The sequence below is a fragment of the Castor canadensis genome, chromosome 8, assembly GCF_047511655.1.
Source record: "Castor canadensis chromosome 8, mCasCan1.hap1v2, whole genome shotgun sequence".
NCBI lineage: Eukaryota > Metazoa > Chordata > Mammalia > Rodentia > Castoridae > Castor > Castor canadensis.
In genome coordinates this window covers 15,899,711-15,920,254 of record NC_133393.1, presented here as the reverse complement: position 1 = coordinate 15,920,254, position 20,544 = coordinate 15,899,711, and the positions used below count along the sequence as shown (strand labels likewise).

General features: G+C 47.1%; 1 long non-coding RNA gene across 1 annotated transcript in view; it reads right to left on the bottom strand.

Annotated features, from left to right (window-relative positions):
* Nucleotides 1-20,544, bottom strand: part of LOC141425445 (uncharacterized) — a 142,399-nt gene that overhangs the window by 43,898 nt on the left and 77,957 nt on the right. The window contains exons 2-3 of the long non-coding RNA XR_012450466.1: nt 6,366-6,492; nt 5,691-5,948 (exon numbers count right to left, since the gene is read on the bottom strand). This is a non-coding gene — a long non-coding RNA (uncharacterized lncRNA). The remainder of the gene's footprint in view (nt 1-5,690; nt 5,949-6,365; nt 6,493-20,544) is intronic.

The following is a 20,544-nucleotide window of genomic DNA, read 5'->3' as shown; positions in this document are numbered from 1 at the left end:
ATGTCTCAAGAGTAAAACAATCAACAGCCAGTAACAAGGAAATACACACCAGAAGAAATAGCTAACCAAATGGAAGTGTTGCCCCTGCCCCTGATGAAGAGGATTAGGGATGGGGGAGGGTTGTAGCTGGACACTGTTCTTTTACATTATGAACCTATTTGGTTTAAAAATGTGTAGAACTTTGACGAAAAAAGTGAAACTCAGTTTTATTTGTTAATGGAAGGAGGATGCTGTCAGATCTTTGCCCTCTGGAGGACAACTCCAGTCGTTAATCAGAGCAGCGTCTGAGGAAGTAGACCAGTTGAACTGTTATCACAGGCCTGCTTTGGGGTGAAGAGAATGCTAACACCTGTCCTACCCTGGCACACACGGGGCAGGTGGTACAGGACCTCAGCCAGAAAACCTGGCTGCAGACCGAACACATCCACCATGGACATTCATAAGAAAGCAATCCACTTGGGATTAAGTGGCAATTCCTGTCTTTCTCAGCCTTTAATATCAAGAATCAAATTACCTTTGTCTATCCTATCTTTGTTTACTTGGGCTGCTAAAACAAAATACCAGACTAGGTAGTTGATGAGTAATAAAAATTTATTGCTCACAGTTCTGGAGGCTGGAAAGTTCAAGATCAAGGTATTGGCACCCTGAGGAACCACAGGGCTGCTCTCTGCTTCATAGATAGCAGAAGGGCAAAACAAGCTCCTTTGAGCATTTTTAAAAATAAAGAAACTAACCCCATTTATTAGGATGGAGGCCTGGAGGCCTAATCACCTCCTAAAGGCCCCATCTCTTAAAAATATGGCATTGAAGTTAGGTCTCAACATATGGGTGTGCAGAGGACACAAACAGCCTACAGCAGGCGCTTTCAGTCCTTTTACAGCCCCCTCCTGCACCCAATAGCGTTTGGAGAGCCCAGCATTCCAGGGACAAAGACACGCATGTCTATGGTTCCCAGCCCAAGTGGCATTTTAAAGTCACCTGAACATTCTAAAGAAACCCTCATGCCTGGGCCCCTCACAGCCGAATTTGAAGTTTCAAATTTTTTGTCATAGTTTAAAGTGTCCCAGGTGATTCTCAGGTCCCACACCAGGCTGCAACTGGTCCCCTGAAGTATCAAACTCCACTCTCTCCACCACTCTGGAGTGAGTTTTCTCTCACTCCTATTCTCCCTGATCTAACTGGGGGCAACTGGAGATGCAGAAACGATAGGAGACAGACATGCATAAAGTTGGGGCCAGGTGTGCTGGGTGCTCCGATGGAGACGCACAACAGCCTGGTTGCTTCTTTTCTCTAATAACTCTTCTTTTACTCTGCTTCTTTCCTGTCTTTAAAATCTTACTTCTAAAGTCTTCCTTTCTGTTCTTTAAAGTCTCTTTCCTTAGACTTGTACTGTCCCATGTTTTCTTTGATCTCTTTTAGAATCTTGGCCCTCAGACTTGCACTGTCCCATGTTCCCTTTAAAGTCTCTGTTCTCAGACTTGCAGACAAACAACAGCAGCCATGTCTAAAAACTGCATTAGGATAACTCTTAAAGTCTCAATCCTTAGACTTGCACTGTCCCATGCTCTCTTTTTAGCTTTTCTTTAGCTTAGCTTTTCTAAAGCCTATGTATAAAGTTCTCGGTGCAGAAAGCTGCTGTGGTGGAAACATACAGCCAGCAGCAGCAGCAGCAGCAGCCAATCAAAAATCCCTATCAAAAAACCTTGCATCCTCCTTCAGGGAGTCTTTTACATCCAGTGGTAAACAAGGAGGTGGAGCAACACATTGTAACAAGAGAAACCTGCTTTCCTATTTCTTTCTCAGAACTTAAACAACTTAGGAAAAGCAACTGTGCTGCATTTTGCCTTCTTCTGCAGTTGGGGCCAAAAAAAAGTGCCATACTCAGCCTGCAGATTGTTGAGCACAGCTGTGCTTATGTCAAGTTCTCATAGGCTTCTCATAATTCACTCCCCACACCACTCAATGCCCACTCTCCTGTGAGTATCAGGGAAGGTTGGGTGGTCTTCACCAGCCACTACCTCTGAAATTTCAGTGGGATAAAGGCAACTATTTATTTAGCACTTGTACAAAGTCCACCATGGGTCCAGCAACTCTCCAGCACAGCTGTCCTCCATATGGCAGCTAGTGTCCCTACTTTCTTCATCTCAACCTCTGCTTCCACAGTTGCCATGGTAGAAGAACAAACAATGCAAACATTTGCATTGGCAATTAAATTGCTGTACACACATCACTCCCAACTGCCAGTGATTGACTGGGCAAATCAAGCCATGTGACCTTACCAAATGGTAGGTGTGAGTGTAGCAGGTGTAATTTTCTCATGTGCCCCAAACTGAGGATAACCAGACATGGGTTAGCACTAGTGACGTCTGCCACTCCCTCGGGCCACTCTTGCTGTACTTGTAGCTCTCTGCCTGGTGCTCTCCTGCTCTCCCCATTCACCCATCCTCTCACCAGTTGTTACGGCCTCGATGAACCCCATCACCTCCTCCAAGAGCCCCTCAACTTCTTCTTTCTGCAGTAAGCCCTTGGCTTAGCCACCAACCATTCTCATTATCGGTGGGATGCATTTGGCACTTATACTTCATTAAGCCTTTTCGGAGTCTTTACATTTTCTCTGTGGTGAGTAATTTAATCTCCTGGACTTTGGGTAAAGTAATGAGAGGAACTGCTGTTCTGGCCAACAGAGAAGAATTGAACAGAAAAGTAGGAGGGATGGGAACCTGGGGAATGGGCTCTGTGACTTCTTCTGTATTGCTAGGATGGGGAGTTAAAATTACAAGTGTACCCTGGGACTCTGAAAAGATTGTTTTCGAAAGTTCCTCATCTTGAGAAGCTTAGACTAAAGAAGGGAACACGAGTTAAGAGAGTTGGGCATCTCGGCAGGAGAAGGTTGAACTGTGAGCTGCTAACTGTCTTAATGAGGGAATAAGAAGTATCAAAAAGGACCACAGTTTGCCTGCAAAGTCCACCAATTAGCCCAGGACTTTAAAGGACATGGACAAAAGTTGGGAGGTAAAGGGTCCACTGAGTTCCTGTTGTACCTTGAGCAGTCAGAGTCCCTGCAATTTCCACACAGTCTTATAACTTCCCACTGACATGGTCATTTATTTACTTGCATATAACAAACATATAATAGTACCAGGCACTATTACCTGCTGAATTAGTCTGTTTGATGTTGCCATAATAGAATGCCTGATGCTGAGTATTTTATAAAGAAATGAGGTTTATTTAGTACACAGTTTTAGAGGATGAGCATTCAACATTGGATGGATCCATCTGTTGAGCCTCTAATGACCCCCAGTCCACTCCAGCTTTGCCACAAGATGGCAGAAAAGTGGAAAGGAAAAGATCTGTTCTTACAGAAGTACATGGTGTGGTCTTGCTTCATAACAACTCACGCTCACTCAAGAGAACTAACTCACTCCTTAGACCAGAGCTAATCCCTTCTAAAGGTGGTACCCCATGTTTCAGGCACATGAAACTTTGTGGGGGCACACACAAACATATCCAAGCCATAGCACATGTACTTTATAAAGCTAACTAGTTTAATCTTATTATCACTTGGATGGTCCCCTTATCCCCTTTACAGATGAGGAAAACAAGGGTGAGTAACTCGTCCAAGACCATCACTAGTGAGCAGCAGAGTTATGGTCCCTCATGGAGGGGTCTTATCTTCTTTTTTCCAATAACTAATAATTGTAAGCATCCAAGTGCCTTCCAAGTGACTGGATGCTGTCTTGTTCCCCTCTGAAGTCACACTACCTGGGCTTAAATCCCATTTCTATGATTTCCTACCCGGGCAGGTTATTTACCAATCTGAACCTCTATTTCCTCATCTATATAGGGAAGTTACTAAGAGACCTCACAGGGTTGTTGTGAGGATTGAGAAAATTAAAGAAATTACTACATGTACAGAGTTCAGTGCAATACCTGGCACGAAGGAAGCAATAAAATGTTAGTCATCATTTCACATGCTGGGTCTTAGCTCATAAAGTACCAGCTGCTGTAAGCCCACACTAACCATTTCTTTTCATTCCTGACACTGCCTGGAGTTTATCAGGCATAATGTCCTAAATATTATCTTAGAAAAGGGGTTGTTTTTATATTACTACACAAAATTTAACAGGTTAAAACAACACCCACAGTTTCTGTGGGTCAGAAATTCAGGCACGACTTAGCTGGGTCCTCTGTTCATTAAGATATCAGCTAGGGCTGGGGTCTCATTTGAAGATTCAACTGGAAAAAGAGCCTCCTTCCAAGTTTATTCTGTGGCCATTTGAGGATTCAGTTTCCCCTTAGCTGTTGGACTGGAAGTCGCTGCTCCTTGCTGCACATGCTGGTAGTTGCCCAGAGATTCTTGCTACCAGCTTACTTCATCAGAGAAAAGGGGCATTCATGAGAAAAGGGGCAAGGAAGAAAGAGGACAGGCAAGGTGGAATTCAAGGCCTTCTATAACCTCAGTACAGAAGTTCCATCCCACCACTTCTGTCATGTTCTGTTAATTAGAAGCAAATCACTCACTAGGTCCTACCCACACTGAAGTGGAGAGAATTACACAGGGCACCAACAAGGAGGTGGGGAACGGGGTCCATGTCAGAAGCTGCCAACCACAGAGCTCAAACATATTTGTTGACTTAACTCAGGAGGTAGCTGCTTCAGATGAAAGCGGCAAATTGGACAGGCTGCTGTTTGGAGTTCTGCCTGTGGCTCTGCCCTCAGGGCAAGCCTCCTGAAACCCTCCTAAGGCCTTGGTTTCCACTCCCATGAAATGAGCAGCAGCCAGACAGGGAGATGAATAAGGACCCTTCCACCTTAGCATTCCCGAGTCCTGGGTTCTTTGAATTCCACAGATCTTAATTCAATTAAGCTGATGAAGTTAGGCTTCTCTGCTCTCATGGGAGGCTGCCAGATACAAGAGCATGTGAGTCCCTTTTCCCAGACTGATTGAAGCAAGAGGTGGCTTTCTGCCTTGCTCTCCCACCGCTAGACCTGCTGCCTGGGGGAAGGAAGCAGAGGCCAGGCAGAGTCCTCAGGAAAGGGAAGGTCACAGGTATGTCCATTTGCCTCCCTCCCACCTCCTCACCCCAGTTCTGGAGACTGAATCAGAGCCCAGCACAGGCAGCCAAACAGGCTGGCTTCAAACCCTCTGCGAGATGAAAGGCTCTTCTGAGGTACATAATTCAGAGCAGCAAGCCCTGCATACAGCATGTGATTAGAATAGATGTGTCCCCGAGGCTAACACAGCTCTGCAGCAGAGCGAGCTCCCCCCACTCCCTTCAGAGTCCCTCTTATCTCTTGTCCAGCCACTGGATTCCTTGCTAGTAACATCTCAGTAGAAGCCCACCCAGTGAGCCCTGTTTCTCAAGCAGCACCCTCTCTCCCCCAAGGAGACAAGCGACGCAAGGACAGAAGGCCAGAGAAGTGTGGGGAGATTTGGAGTTTGCAAAACCTAGGTCCCCACCTGTGAACTTAGCCTGTGGCATGACCCTGAATTTGGCCTTCTCCTGCTGGGCCTCAGTGTTCTTGTTCATTCGGTGAAAAGGTTGGATTAGATATGTCCCAAAGAGACTTTTACAGCTCTGAAATCCCATGGCTCTTACATTTCCCTAGGCTGAGCAGACGTCACTAGGTGAGTGAGGATGTGCTTGTCTATGGGAACTGCTATGGTTTGAGTGATGGGGTCTACTTACAAGTTGGCATTGAAACTTGATCCTCAATGCAGCAGTATTAAGCTGTGGGGTCATTAGGAGGTGATTAAGATATGATGGTGAACAGGATCTGGTGCTCTTAGAGAAGAGCTTGATGGAGGAAGTTTATCCCTTTCAGCGCCTTCCATCCCCTCTGCCATGTGAGGACACAGCATTCTTCCTCTCCAGAGGATGCACTGACAAGGCACCACCTTTGACACAGAAATGGTGCCTTGATCTCAGACTTCTTAGCTTCCAGAACTGTAAGAAATAAATTTCTGTTCTTTATAAATTACTCGTATATTTTGTTATAGCAGCACAAATGTACTAAGACAAAAAGAGAACCCCCCCCAATAAAATATGGTTTCTGAACATTTATTCTACTTAATAAAAAGTATAGAGATGGAAGACTTCAGGGGTGGGACAGTGGACCAGCAGTATCACTTTCTCATCTCCCTTTGCTGACAACCTCAGGGACAGACACATCTTCCAGGGGACCAAGATGGCTGTCACAGCTCTTAGCACCATATTTTCACATGATAGGGTCAAACACAAGAAGGAGACAATGTTTGACCTCGTGCCCCATCATCAGGACACTCCTTGAGACTCTCCCTCAGGTTTTATTGGGGTTCAACTGTGTCCCTCAAAATGAGATGTTGATGTACTTCAGATTGTCACCTTATTTGGAAGTAGGTGGTCCACTGCAGATATAATGAGTTAAGGTGAAGTCATATTGGCATGAGCCCTTAATCCAGTGTGGCTGGTGTCCTCATCAGAAGAGGAGTCACAGACAGGAGATGGCCATCTGCAGACAGCAAACACAGGGAGAATACCATTGGCAACAGAGCAGAGATGGAAAGTTACAGCAGTGTGCTGAGGAGTTCCACTGACACTAGAGCTGAGACACAGACATGGAACTGAATTCCACACATACACCTAGAGCATTCAAGAAAGCATGAGCTTGCTGACACATTGATTTTAGACTTCTAGTCACCCCCAAACTGTAAGAGAATAAATTCATTGTTTTAAGTCACCCACCCAGGCTGTGCCACTTTGTTATGGCAGTCCTAAGAAATGAATTCAAGTCTCGTGGGCTAGAACACAGTCAACTGTCAACAACTAATGGTAAATCGCCCACTGGTTAAAAAAAAAAAAAAGAGTTTGACATTGCCAAGTCAACCATGGTTCACCTGAGCTCATTGCTTCCAGGGCAAAATCAAATTCTACTAAGAGAAGAGGGGGTGGCGATTTCGGTCATTGAGTCTAATACCCATACTGGAAATTTGAGGAAACTGAGGCTATAAGAGAAGACTCTGACTCCTATTTCTCTCCAGCCCCAGCCTATCATGACCTCTCACTGCATGTGTGCAATTGCTCCATGGGTGGATTCTTGCCCACTATTTGTCTATGCTGTATGTTAGGATCTGAATGCATCCCCCAAAGCTCATGTGTTGGAAACTCACTTCCCAAATTCATGTTAATCACATTTACAGTTGGGGGCCTTTGGGAGGTGATGAGAATTAGATGAGGTTCTGAGGGTGGAGCCCTTGTGTAAGCATTAGTAGCTTTATAAAAAGAGGGAGCCAGACAGCACACAAACTCTGTCCTGTCATGTGATGCCCCCACCATGCTATGATGCAGCACAAGGCCCTCACCAGAGATAAGCAGATGCCACAGTATGCTGTTGAATTTCCCAGCCTCTAGAAACAGGAACTAAATGAATTTCCATTCTTTATAAATTACCTGGCCCTAGGTATTTTGTTATAGCAACAGAAGATAGACTAAGACACTATGTGGCTTATAACTTGGGCACATTGCTGAGGAATGATTTATATCAGGCGAAGTAAGAAAAGTGTATTTTCAGAGCCTTTTAGCAGCTCAGCTCACTCTAAAGGTGAAAAGTTGACCTGCTAGGCAGGTACAACTCAGACTGGATGAGAAATAGGAATTGGATGAATAGCTTCCTTAGGGTACAGGGTCTCAGTGAAAGCTGAGGTTGGGCAAAGGCTAAAAATGGGAAGGAGCAAAAAAAAAAAAAAGTACAGGCCACCCTAGAGGAGAGCAATACTTGGTCTGGTCTCCACAAAACCTGTTCTTGGAGTCATAGGTTGTAGTGGAGGCCTGTATAAGGACTCCCACACCAACCAATGTGGACATATGGCTGGGATACTAGGATAAAATTTCCTGCTGATGCTGCCTCTGTTAGAATGGATCATAAGCATCTCTAACCTAAATCTACTCCTGATTTCCCCAAATGTTCTTCATTCTCAGCACAAAGCATTTCCATTGGTCCAGTTGCCAAGCCACAGTCCTAGGAGTAGCCCTTCGCCCCTCCCCTCCCCCTTCCTAGCCAATCACTTACCCACTGTCCCTCCCAAGTACTTCTCAAATGCATCTGTCTCTCCTGTACTGTCTGCTACCTCCACTATCCTCACTGCAGTGGTCTTATTCTCTCAAGTGCCTCCCATCTCCCTTCCTCCCTCCAGGGCCCACTAGTCCCTGCAACACAAGTGGCCTTCCTAAAACTACAGTCTCACCAGTCAGAGGATCCCACGGTTTTTACAGTAAAGTTCAATCTTCCTGACTTGTTCTCAAGGTCCCTCATGGTCTTTCCTGCTTCCCTTGAAACTTCTCTCACCCCATTTCCCTGGATCTCCAACTTCTCATTCTCCATGCTTCACTTCCTCCAGCAAACATGTTCTCTTAACACTTCCCCCCCCACAGGTCTGGGTTGAGCTCTGAGCCTCTTCACCTTCAAACTGTCCACCTTTCCTTGGCCTTCTCTGTGTTGTGGAGAGGGAAGAGTTGCCAGGCTAAGCCCTACAGACTGCAAATCCCACCCCACCCATACTCCAGCCCCACCCCCAGACCCCTGCATGGTCCTTCTTCCACTGTAGCTCATTGCCAGTAAGCTGACCCCTTCCACACCTGTTAACCAATTTTCTTGCATTAAATTACTTTGGTTATGAAGTGATTCTGTTTTTCTGTTTCCATTTAACCACATAGACCTTCCCTATACTTCCTGGAACTCATTCTTGTTCATCTTGAATTTTAATGGCTGATTTCCTTCCAGCTATTCTATTCTAATCTACACACTTCATGAGAGCAAGGACCACATCTTCTGGTTTGCCATTATGCTCCATTGTACCCCCAAAACAGTGCCTAGACACCTTAAGAATCCACTTAACACACTAATAAGTAAATGAATGCATGGATGAAGGAATACCCATAGCTATTCCACAGTCAAGTTTCTTACTTAGCCTTCCAACTACATGTTAAGTCCATTTTCTCTTTCTCATTCTTTTGAACCTCTCTTCTTCAAGAAAATAATCCTTGCCCGGCCTCTATAGGTTTCCCTGTTTTCCTTTAGCAAGTGGGTACAGGCAGCACAGGGTAAACCATGCAAAGACCTCTGCCCATCCAGGCCTCCCATTTCCATGGCATATCTCCTGAGTAAGGGGCTCAGCTTGCACTGGTGACCAGATGAGACAGAAGAGTTACAAGGCACAAGGACCCACACACAGCTGGGTAATGGAATTCCAGCTGAGGCTACAGTCTTTCTGCAGTCATGAGCTGTGAAGCCAGGGAGAGATGCATGAGAGGAAACGCCCTTGAACCAGCTCCTCTTCCCAGTGGGCTGAGCCTCTGGCTACTGCCCTGCCTCACTTTGCTGGAGGTGGGAGTACCGAGAAGACACTTGGCTCTGCTCCCAGCTGTGGGCTGGTCGAGGGGTCAGGCCTGGCTGGCAGCCTAACACAGGAAGGGTGGGGTGCCTGGTGGAGGGAGGGATGTACACAAGATGACCCAGGACAGCTGCTGTGGTCTGATCTGCAGTTTCCACCCCCCTCCCTCAGCCCACGCATCATACTTCAATCAGCTCTGAGGATCTGTGCAGCAGCAGGAGCCGGCTGCAGGGAGGCAGAGCATCCAGCCTCAGCTTTCCCGCCTAGTAAGCTGATTGGAAATGAACACAGGGCAAAACACAACAATGGCTTTCTACCAGATGCAGCAGGACTCGTTTCCAGGGCCATACTGAGAACCAGCAGGCAGGAGGGGGAGGCAGTGAGACTCAGACATAGACTCAGGGTCTGAGGACCTAAGGGTCATTTTTCCATCCCTCTTTGAAGTTCAACTGCAAATTCCAGCCAATAAGAGACTTTTTTGTGATTCCACCATGGTGATGAGACATCTCAAAGGGTAAAACCCCAGGTTCCCATATTTCTCAGGTAAAGGAGAGGGTTAAAATTCCCAGGGGTCTCAGGTAGAGGATCTGACTTGGAGGCAAGGGTAGACAGAAACTTCTTCCCCTGGTCAGCTAGAAATCCCCCTTAGAGTCCTAGGTTTTTGTGTGGAATGATAGGAAAGCTTAGGGCAGAAGGAATTCTGCACAGTGGGAGTGAGGGATGGGTTAAGCAATTGAATACAAGGTCAACTCTGCTGGAAATATGCTAGGTGCTTGTACTCATTATGTCATTTAATCCTTAAAACAACCCTCCTGAGTAGCTATTATTGTCCTCATCTCACAAAAGAGAAGAACCAAAGCTCAGAGAGGTAAAGAGACTTGCAAGGGCCACACAATTAGGTGAGTAACCCATCCAGGCCTAAAACCAGGTGTACTAGCTTTCAAAGTCCATCACTTTTGCAGTGACTTTTGCAGCCATTGCCAGGGTGCTGTGCCAGTTAGGCTTAGTTAAGGCTCTCTAATGGCCCACATGGGGCAGCTCTAGAGTGGCTGAAGCTGGGTAGATGGAACCTAAGAATCTGGGTCCAACTGTCCAGAGGCCTGCACTTAGACATCTGAAGGCCCGACCTGCTCACCTCACACTCCTAACACTTCCTGGTTATTAATGGAGATGGGATATAGCTTCCCCTCCAGCCCTGCACCCTCACAGTAGTGAAGTGCCCAGGCACAGTCCTTGGATCAGCCCCAGTCCTGGCCATTTCTACCTGGCCCCCTGGGAAGCCCCTGCCTCTTTTTTATCTTTCACACATCAGGCACCACAACCCTTCTGTCATCAATTATGAAACTAGATCTTCCAGGGCCAATATTGCATTGTGATAAGGTCCTAATTTCTTAATTTGAACTCCAGTCTTTCCCTAGCTGACCTTGACCTCCCCTCCCAGGCCTTTCCCTCCCTGTCCTCCACTCTCTAGGGCAGGTAGAAGCCTGGCTGCAATCCTGGACCTAGACATGTCTCGCCTTGGCATACGTGCTTGCCTCTGCTCCTCCATGTTCCCTCTGCCATGCTTGGCTTCCCCATACAGAAGTATTTCCTGTGATGAAATGTCATCTTTCCCGCCCAATTTAAATGCCATGTGCTGTATGAAGCTTCTCCCAGCAGCCTCTCCTTCATGATAAACCCACCCTGCAGACTGGTAGTAAAGATGGTGATGATAAAAGTAATGACAAGAACACTGGAGAGCATGCTCTGTGTGTGGCATCTCTGAGTGCCTCCCATCTATTTGCTCCTTCAATCCTCACGACCACCCAGGGAAGAGATGTCAGCCTTATCCCCTTTTGTAGATAGAGTGAGGAGGCCCAGGAAGGTGAACTAGCTTGCTCATAGTCACACAGCTAAGAAGTAGACAAGAGTGAGGATCCAACCACATTCATGCAGTTTCCCAGCCTGTACTATGAAGTATGCTGAGATTCCTCCACACAAGTGCATACCTGACACACCTCTTAGGAGCCATCCTTGCCTTGTCACACAGGCTGGGACTCACATTTCCCTGGTCACCTGTGAACTCCTCAAAGGCAGGGCCTGTTTTGATTGGTTGGGGGGGGATGTCTTCTGTCTTGTGTCTAGCATAGCTCCAAGGACAAGGATGAGTAGGGGCCTTTGTTGGGAAGAGCAAATAAGTGACAGATATTAGTGATCATTTAGTGTGTCATTCTGTCTGGGTCACCACAGGTGAAGGCAAAGGCCCCAAAGGCTCTGTTGTGAGCTTCCAGGCAGAAATGTAGGAAAGAGGCAGGAAAAGTGACCTTGGTGAATGGCTTTGATGGGGTTCTGACCACATAGGAAGAGAGAGGTCACACATCCGTGCACTGTCCTTGCACTGTCCTTTGGGCCAGGGGCTCAGGGCAATAGCAGGGCCTACCTTTTCTTTTCTCTCAAGTACCCAAGTCTCAGGTAATACCCCACTCTGTGGTTTTCCCAAGTTCACATGGCAAGCAGTCTGCCCCTCCTCTCACCCACAGCTTGGTGAGGAAGGTAGAGTTTGGAACTATAGAGGCCAGGAAGGAAAAGATGATAGATGACAGAACCATTTGGCACTCAGATTCATCATGTCCAACTTGAGCCTATCATTCACACCTCCACCTGACCTCCTTCAGAGTTCCCATCAGCCCATCTGGTCACCCAAAAGGGAAACCCACCCCTTCCCCACTCACAACCCGCTCTCCTCTTCTCCACACTCCACCAACCAACCCCCATGTCCTCTCACTGAATTTCCTGACTGTCTCTGAACCTGTCCTGTTCCCCACTTACAGGACCCTAGCTCAGAGCTCATCACTGCTGGTCTAGGATGAGAAGGTACTTCCTGCTAACAACACTTACTCAGCTGCCACAGAGCACCTTGTCATTTACAAATGGAATCATGTCACTTACTGTTGAAAACTTCCAATGACTCTCTACTGCTCAAAGGATGGCACTCTAGGCTATAACCTCCTCTGCCCACCTCCCACATCACCTCCTCCCTCTGATGACTTGGGACACCATGCTCTTGTCAGCAGGCTCTTCACCAAGCCGAGCCTTCTGCCCAGAGAACCTCCCCACCTGGCTCGCTGCCTCACCCTGTGGAAGATGGCTTGGCTCCTCCAGGAAGCCTTCCATCTTGCTACATGCCCCAGATGTTCCTTAGCTCCTTGCATACACATCACTCTTGAGACTTGCCCCATTTCACTAGACCACCGCATTGTACACATTTCACCACTGGGCAGTTTCATGCAGGACCTTTGTCTTAATATTAATGTTCTTATTTCCTGTCCCCAGTACAGCTCCTGGAATGGAGCTTAGCAGGAGCTCAGGGAATATGTCTGGAATTGAACTGAAGTTATCTTTGAATCATCCATCTGCAAATAGGCAAACCCCCAGCCTACCTGTAAAGGCTGACATGAGAGTGGAGAGAGATAGCACTTGTGAAGTGGTTAGTATATACACAACGGTTGCTCACTATTATCATTATCATTATTGCTATCATCCAGGTAAAAAGAACTAGACTAGTCATCAGGAGAGGTAGTTTCTGGTCCCAGACCTGATAGTAACTATCAGTGTGCCCTTGGACAAGTCAATTATCCTGTCTGAATTAGTCCTCAATAAATGTTACTTTCCTTCCTTGCTTCATCTCCAGCAGTGAATGATTCCCTATATTATTCCTATCTCTCCCTCACTTCAGCCCAGAATTATTTGCAGATAATTAAAAATTTGCAGATAATTAGCAATGAACCTTGACTTATGAACTGCATTTATGAACATCTCATACATAGCCAATCACTTGGAGACCAGACAGGAGACTTCTTCCCCTTTCCCACTGAGCCCTCTCCCATGTTCCCCACATATTTCTACATCAACAAGTGGAAAGAAACTGGACTTGATGGCAAATGCCTGTAATCTCAGCACTCAAGAGGCTGAGGGAGGAGGATCAGGAGTTTGAGACCAGCCTAGGCTACATACTGAGACCTCATATCTCTCTCTCTCTCTCTCTCTCTCTCTCTCTCTCTCTCTTTCTCTCTCTCTCTCTCTCTCTCTCTCTTTCTCTCTCTCTCTCTCTCTCTTTCTCTCTCTCTCTCTCTCTCTCTCTCTTTCTCTCTCTCTCTCTCTCTCTCTCTTTCTCTCTCTCTCTCTCTCTCTCTCTCTCTCTCTCTCTCTCTCTCTCACACACACACACACACACACACACACACAGTGGGAAGAATATCAACCCAAAGGACAATTCTTTAAATTAAATATATATATAGCTATATGGTAAATGAACCACATTTTTCTCATTCTCCTACTTCTTTGCAGACAGGTGAAACTTCATTGTGAATGAATAAACATCCCCTGGACCAATACTTGGGAATTAAGTACTGTGATGGTCCACTATAGGCCCTCCTCAAAAAGACTTTGGCTATCAAATCTGCTTATCCACCTAGTCCTAGACCCATCCAGAGGGGAAACAGCAACTTCCACCAGTACAGAGAGATGGGATCTTATCAAAACCAGAAGTGCAGGTTTGTTTTAAAGCAATCTGCCCTTTAAAATCACTACAATGTGTCAGGCTATAAAAGGGAATTCCTATAACTCTAATAGAACTATCATGGCCACCCATTCTGAAGACAAGAGAAGGTTTCTCCTAATAGAAGCAGATTTGGGATTGATGCTAGTTCCCACCAATCAGAGCAGGAGGAGACTGGGAACTACATTACCCAGAAATCCCTGTGACTGAACCCTGGATGACCAATGGCTTCCATTCCACTGGCAGTATCCTGAGCTACAGAGTGGGCAGAGAGACCTCTTTTCTGAACTCTAATGGCCAATCAAAGCATAAGAATGCCATCTGTCCCACCAAGAAACAGGGTAGAAGTGAGGGAGGGAAGATAAAAGTGATGAATTTTTCAATGCCTGTTTTTGGAAAGAAAAGAAGATAAACAAAAGAGCCTCCTGACCACTAGTCCTTAATCTTTGATGTGGTGAAGGTATAGCAGGGCTCAGATGACACAACCTCCCCTTCCACTGCAGAGGGTACTGTTTGTCTATTTCTTTATTCCTAAGGCAGGGAGAAAAAGGATCTTTGTGCTTAGGGAACCCAATGGAGGAGGCATAGCCCTTGTCCTCAGGGAGCTCTCGATCTGATAGAGTCACAGCTCAGGACTTTCAAGAGCCTCTAGTCTGACGGAAGACACAGAACCCCTGTCTGATAGGAGAGACAGTGTTCTCATCTTCAGAGAGTGCCCAAGTGCATGGCAGAGCCCAGGGTCCATCTCTTCTCCCTGCCTCTGTCCAGCTAGCTCTCTGTCTTTCTTGCAAAGGTGTCCTCAGTAGTCAGCTGGAGCCAGCAGTGCAGCTGTGATGGACACAGGTGGCTTGGCACTTGTCCTTGTCCTCCCTCCACTGAGCCTGAGGTTGGGCTGGCTCCTGAGATGAGTTGGCAGTTCTCACACCAGGAAGAACCATGAGGAACAGACAGACTCAAATTCAGTAGGACTTTGCAGCCAGGGCAGGTGGCACACCAGGGGCAAGCTTCTCCAGAACTCTTCTTGGTCAGAAAATTTCATCCTCTTTCCACCCCTGGAATGCTGCTCTCTCTCCTCTTTAAAAACTGCTCTGACTTGCCTCGATCAGGAAGTTGTTAAGGGTTACCATCCTGCCTCTGCCTCCCAGTTTAGTAGTTGTACCTGGCTGTCACACACACAGACTGTACCTGATGTGACATCCTTTCCTCTCTCGGAGGTCTTCTGAGTGCTCTGACACCTGGCCTGGAATTGCAATCCTTTCAGATCTCTACTTGGCCTCCCAAGTAGCTAGGATTGTCTCCCAGCCCAGAAAGCTCATTCTCAAATTACAAAAACAGATAAAAAGCTGGGCACAGTGGTTCAAGCCTGTAATTCTAGCTACTCAGATGTGAAGACCAGGAGGATCACAGTTCTAGGCCAGCCAGAGCAAAAAGTTCACAAGACTTCATCTCAATGGAAAACGCTGACTGCTAGCTGTCATCCCAGCTATGGAGGGAAGCTTAAAAGAAGAGGCTTGCAGTCCAGGCTGACCCAGGAAAAAAACAATAGTCTATCTTCAAAATAACCAGAACAAAAAGGACTGGAGATACGGCTCAAGGGGTGGAGTGCTTGCCTAGCAAGCAGTAGGCCCAGCACTAAGAAAAACAAAACAAAACAAATAAAAGTAGACCTACTCATTTTACAGTCAGGGGGATGAAGCTTCTGGAAGACCTTCCTCCATTTGCCTTCACCTAAAAACTACACAGCCTCCAAAATTCAAGGTTCTAAAGTCAGAATATCACCACCACAGAAAGCCCAGCTCTGAAGTTCTGCCGGGTACCTATGATGGGTCAGTTTGGATTCAGGTAGATATAATGGGCTGAGTTGTATCTCCTCAAACACATGTTAAAGTGCTAACCCCATTTAAGACAGAATGTGCCTCTAATTGGAGACAGGTCTTTTAAGACATGATTAGGCTAAATGAGGCTGTTGGTATGGGTCTTAATCCAGTATGGCTGGAGTCCTTATAAGAAGAGATGAGGACACAGACAACAGAGAGGAATGACCATGTGAAGACACGGTGGGGGAGGCAGCCAGTCAGAAGCCAAAGAGAGAAGCCTTGGAAGAAACCACCCTTGCTGGTATCCTGATCCTGAGCTTCCAGAATGGTTAAAAAAAAAAAAAAAGATTTCTGTTGTTTAAGCCACTCAGTCTGTAGTTTTTTGTTATGGCATCCTAAGCAAAATAGTATGGGAAATATTAAGACTTTTTTTTAATTCTAAGGCACCCTCGTGAGACCAAGTGTCACCCTGCCCCCTACCCTGCGTAACATTGAAGCGTAAGTGGAGGGTTGTGGGCAAGCTGAGCCCTACCACACGGCGAAGGTCCATGTGGAGTGGAGAGCAGCTGCTTCAGGGGCTCCCAGCCAATCAGAGTCTTGCTGATGCAGGCAAGCACCTACAGCAGTCAGCTCACCCCAGTCACTAAGATCCCGGGGGAGTGTACGGCTCATACCAGTTAATGACACGCTGGAATTGACAACATTCAATTCATGACGAATTTGCTTATTAAAAAAAACAACAACAGCAACAGACAGGCTTCAGGGCCACACATGTGATAGTGTCACATTGCTTACACGTTTGTCCACTTGTTTCACTCACTCAACACAGATATCTTGAAGACTTCTTGAACACCAGGCTGTGATCTAGGTTCCAGGTTCTCTGGACAGGACAGAAAACACTCTCCTGCCTTCATGGAACTTACATTGCCTTTCAAGGTTAGAGAGAGAGAGAGAGAGAGAGAGAGAGAGAGAGAGAGAGAGAGAGAGAATAATGATGCATAAGGGAAGGACACATGCAAAGGATGATATATTATAAGGAATCATCCCCCCCAAAATTGAGATAGACCCAAATGGAATGAGGAGCACACTATATACCTATGTGGGGAAAGGACCGCCCAGGCAGAGGGAACAGCAAGCGCAAAGGCCCTGATGTAGAAGTAGAGTCAGGGATGCAATAGCAGCAAACTCACATAGACACAATGAAACTTTGGATTGTATTTGGAGTGTAGTAAGAAGCCACTGGAAGATTCTGCATAGGCGAATGATGTGCTTCATGGCTGCTATGTAGGTGACAGACCAGAAAAGCAAGATTTGCTGATGGACTGGATATGGGATTTGAAACCAGGGGAATTAAGATCATGCCAGTCTTTCTCCTGAAAAAGTGCATGCAAGGGTACCTGCCTGCCCAGTTATGTCCTCTATAGCAGGAAAGAAAGCGTCAGAGAACCACACGTAAGCCACAGTGCCTGCTCTCTGCCACAGTTCTGTCCCAGAACAGTTGGAATGGCATCCCACCTCACATTCCCAAGATGGCTCTTATCCTCTGGGGAACCCTGGGCTGGAAGGGCATTGAATGTAAGAGCTGGGAGGGATCTTTGACATGGTCTGAGAACACCTGCCTCCAACTCACCAGAGACACTGGCTGGAGGTGGGACAGCCACGCTAACTGGAAGTAGAACCTCGGTGCCAGGGCCATGGCTGCACGTGCACTTGTCCTCTGGGGAATCTCTTGCTTTCAAAGCCTATGACCCACACCATTAGTTCTACTAATGTACTGTTTGACAAGCAGCTCCCTGTCTGAGCACCTCGCTTCTAGGCAAGGTCAAGTGCTAAGGGGCACAACCAGAGGCTCCACTGGCTGAGAACAATACCCTCACCATAGCTTCCCCAGATCCCCAGCTCCTTTCTAAATCAGACATGAGTCCAAGAGAGAATACTGAGTACTCCACTCCACGGCTAGGAGGACTCAACCTTCGGGTGGTTGAGGCTTACTCCTGGTGTGGAAGATGAAGCCAGTGGACTGACAGGAGTGCTGAAGGGTGACTTGCAGTGCAGCAGAACCGTACCAGATTCGGAAATGCAGTGGTGACACTGGCTGGGGTCCCCACACACCAGTCATTGTCCCTGCTGAGTGAGCTGCTGGACCTGGAAGAAAGTGTTGCTATTTTTTGCATGAAGTCCCCCACTGCACACTCAGCAGTAACCAAAGGGAGGGGGCTGAGACCAGGGCTCTGATGAAGCAGTGTCATTGATGGCAGACTCAGTCTTCTGCTCTATAGGATATCCCTGAGTCCTGTGCATTGGGAGAAACCACTAACTTGTTCACAGCCAGACGTGGGCAGCACGTGGCAGCTCCAGTAGTTGTATGCTTGGCTGACTCCCTGTCCCTAAGCCTCCAGCTCTAGTCTTCAGAGGACACAGATAGTAGTGGGGATCCTGCAACAGGATGATCTAGCAAACACACCCAATTGGTGAATGTCCAAGTGAGACGTATAGTGAGACATAGCCACTATTCTCCCTGGCTCCTGGCTTTTCATTCAACCTTCTAAGTTTCATTGTACTAATAGACAGAACTCTAGTTTTCTGCCTCTGACACTCAGTCACTCACTTTCCTTCCTGTCCCTCTCACATAGCCCAGGTAAAGGCAGCCTCGGCAGCAACAGAACACTCTCTGAAGCTCCCTTGGTCCCAGTGGGCTCTTCTCCTGGGGGGCATGTCTTCCTGGGAAGGGGTGAGTCCCCAGCAGCCAGGTTGTTCACTGCTTTTGATTCTCTTCATGTGGATGGATGCCCTATGCACACAAAGCCACTGTGACACAGACTCAAATGCATGCATACACTCCCCCCATAGAAAATAGGATCCACACTGCTGCATCAGTGAAACTCACACAGGGAGAAGAGCAGATGTCATCAGCACCCACACTATGGCAGGCAGTGTTGGAAGACTCAGTGGGTGCTGCCACATTTAACCCTCCCAAGAACCCCTGCAGACAGGTGTCTTATTAATGCCATTTTGGTTTCACATAGCAGAGACTTCTCTGTCTTCTCAGCTGTGAATGGTACAGACAAGAATCTAGCATGTCTCTGGGCCCTGAATTTAACTGTGACCCTTGTAGGGCACACATACACCTGCACATGCCTACACACAAAGTGCCCCACATTCAGCTCAAACACACACGCATGTGCGCACATGCACACACACACACATACACACATACACACATACACACACACACACACACACACACACACACACACACACACACACACACACACACGTCAGCAGCACCCAGCCACTCTCCCTGTCCTTCCTTCCCTGGCAGGGAACCACAGAGCCTTCCAAGGCTGCTCTGAGGCTGATTGCTCCTCTCCTATCCCAAAGCCCAAGAAATTGCTCATTTGTTTTATTCAAATGCAGGCAAATTGCTAAGAAAGGGAAAGTCTTTGTTCAGGCTTCTTGAAGATAGGCAGATCAGGATCAGGAGCGTGAACTTTAAATCATCCTATCTAAGTCCACAGCATTTAATAAATCTGCAGTTGGAGTGTTTTCGTCGGCTTCTGGCAGTTAAAGAAAAGGGTGGTTTTATAGCCAGGCCCTAATACGCTGCTCACAAAGAAATTATTCCTTGTTCCTGCTTATCAGATGCCATTATCGCTCCCTTAAGCAGGGACACACTGTTTTGTTCTGCCACTAACACCAATAGCTCAATGTGCACTAGAAATATTAAAAGGACCGAGGGACTTCCAGTTTCTAACAAGTTCCTTGGGTGCAGAGACCTTAGATAGGGTGGGAACCGCCAGGAGCAGTGGGCACTATTTAGGGAAGGGCAGTGCCTTCCTAATTCTCCTGATTCTTCCTGATTCTCAGGCATGGTGACATTGGCTTCCCCACCTCTGGGTTGCATTGGTGCCACTTGGGCTCCAGGGTTGCTGGATTAAGGCAGGGCTGCCTGCCATTCACCCCTCTGGGAGGTGAGCCTGGTGCTAGGAGGTGTGAAATCTCTGGGTGTGAAATCTGAGTCATCATAAGCTGACCCTGACTGCAGACCAGTCATTTCTTCAGGCCTCAGAGTCCCAATCTGTGAGATGGGGATGATTAAATAGAAAAATGAGTTTACTTCTAAGGTTTTTGTTCTAGAAACTTTCTCATGTCAGGGGGCAGAAGCATTTGGGGAAACTTCAGAGGTTCTGACCCTGCCTGGACTTCCTGGGAGGGAGGGCAGTGCTAGTGGGGAGGAACAGCCATTGGGGATCATGGGTCTAGAAAGTTGGGGTTCAGAGAGGGGGTTAGGGGGCCAGCCTCCACAAGGGTCCTAGGTGGTTTCACCCTGGTTTTCACTCCAGGGTGAAGTTTCCTATAACCCTGAGTCAGGGCACACCTGGGTGACCCAGTGAATACAGAGGAAAGTGTACCTGTGACTTGTGAAGCCAGGTCACATAGGCATGTGGTTTCCATCATGATGGCTGGGATTGTTCTGGGGGAAGCCAGCCATCTTACTAGGGAGATGCTCAGGGAGACCATGCAGAGGCCCACATAGAAAGGAACTGAGATCCCAGGCCAACGGCCAGTATCAGCTCTTTAGCCATGTATGGGAACCTCCTGGGAAGTGGTCCTCAGCGCCAGTGAGGATCTAAAGAAGACTCTAAATAAGGGATGCAGAGGCAGATCCTTCCACCAGAGCCACTGCTGGTTCCCTCACTGATAGAAGCCATGAGAGATGGTTACTCTTCAGGGTTGGGGTTGACTATTACATACCCATAGAGACCAGAATAATCTAACCTCTCCTTTTATTTTACCCCTTCTTATATAGAAAAGGTAAG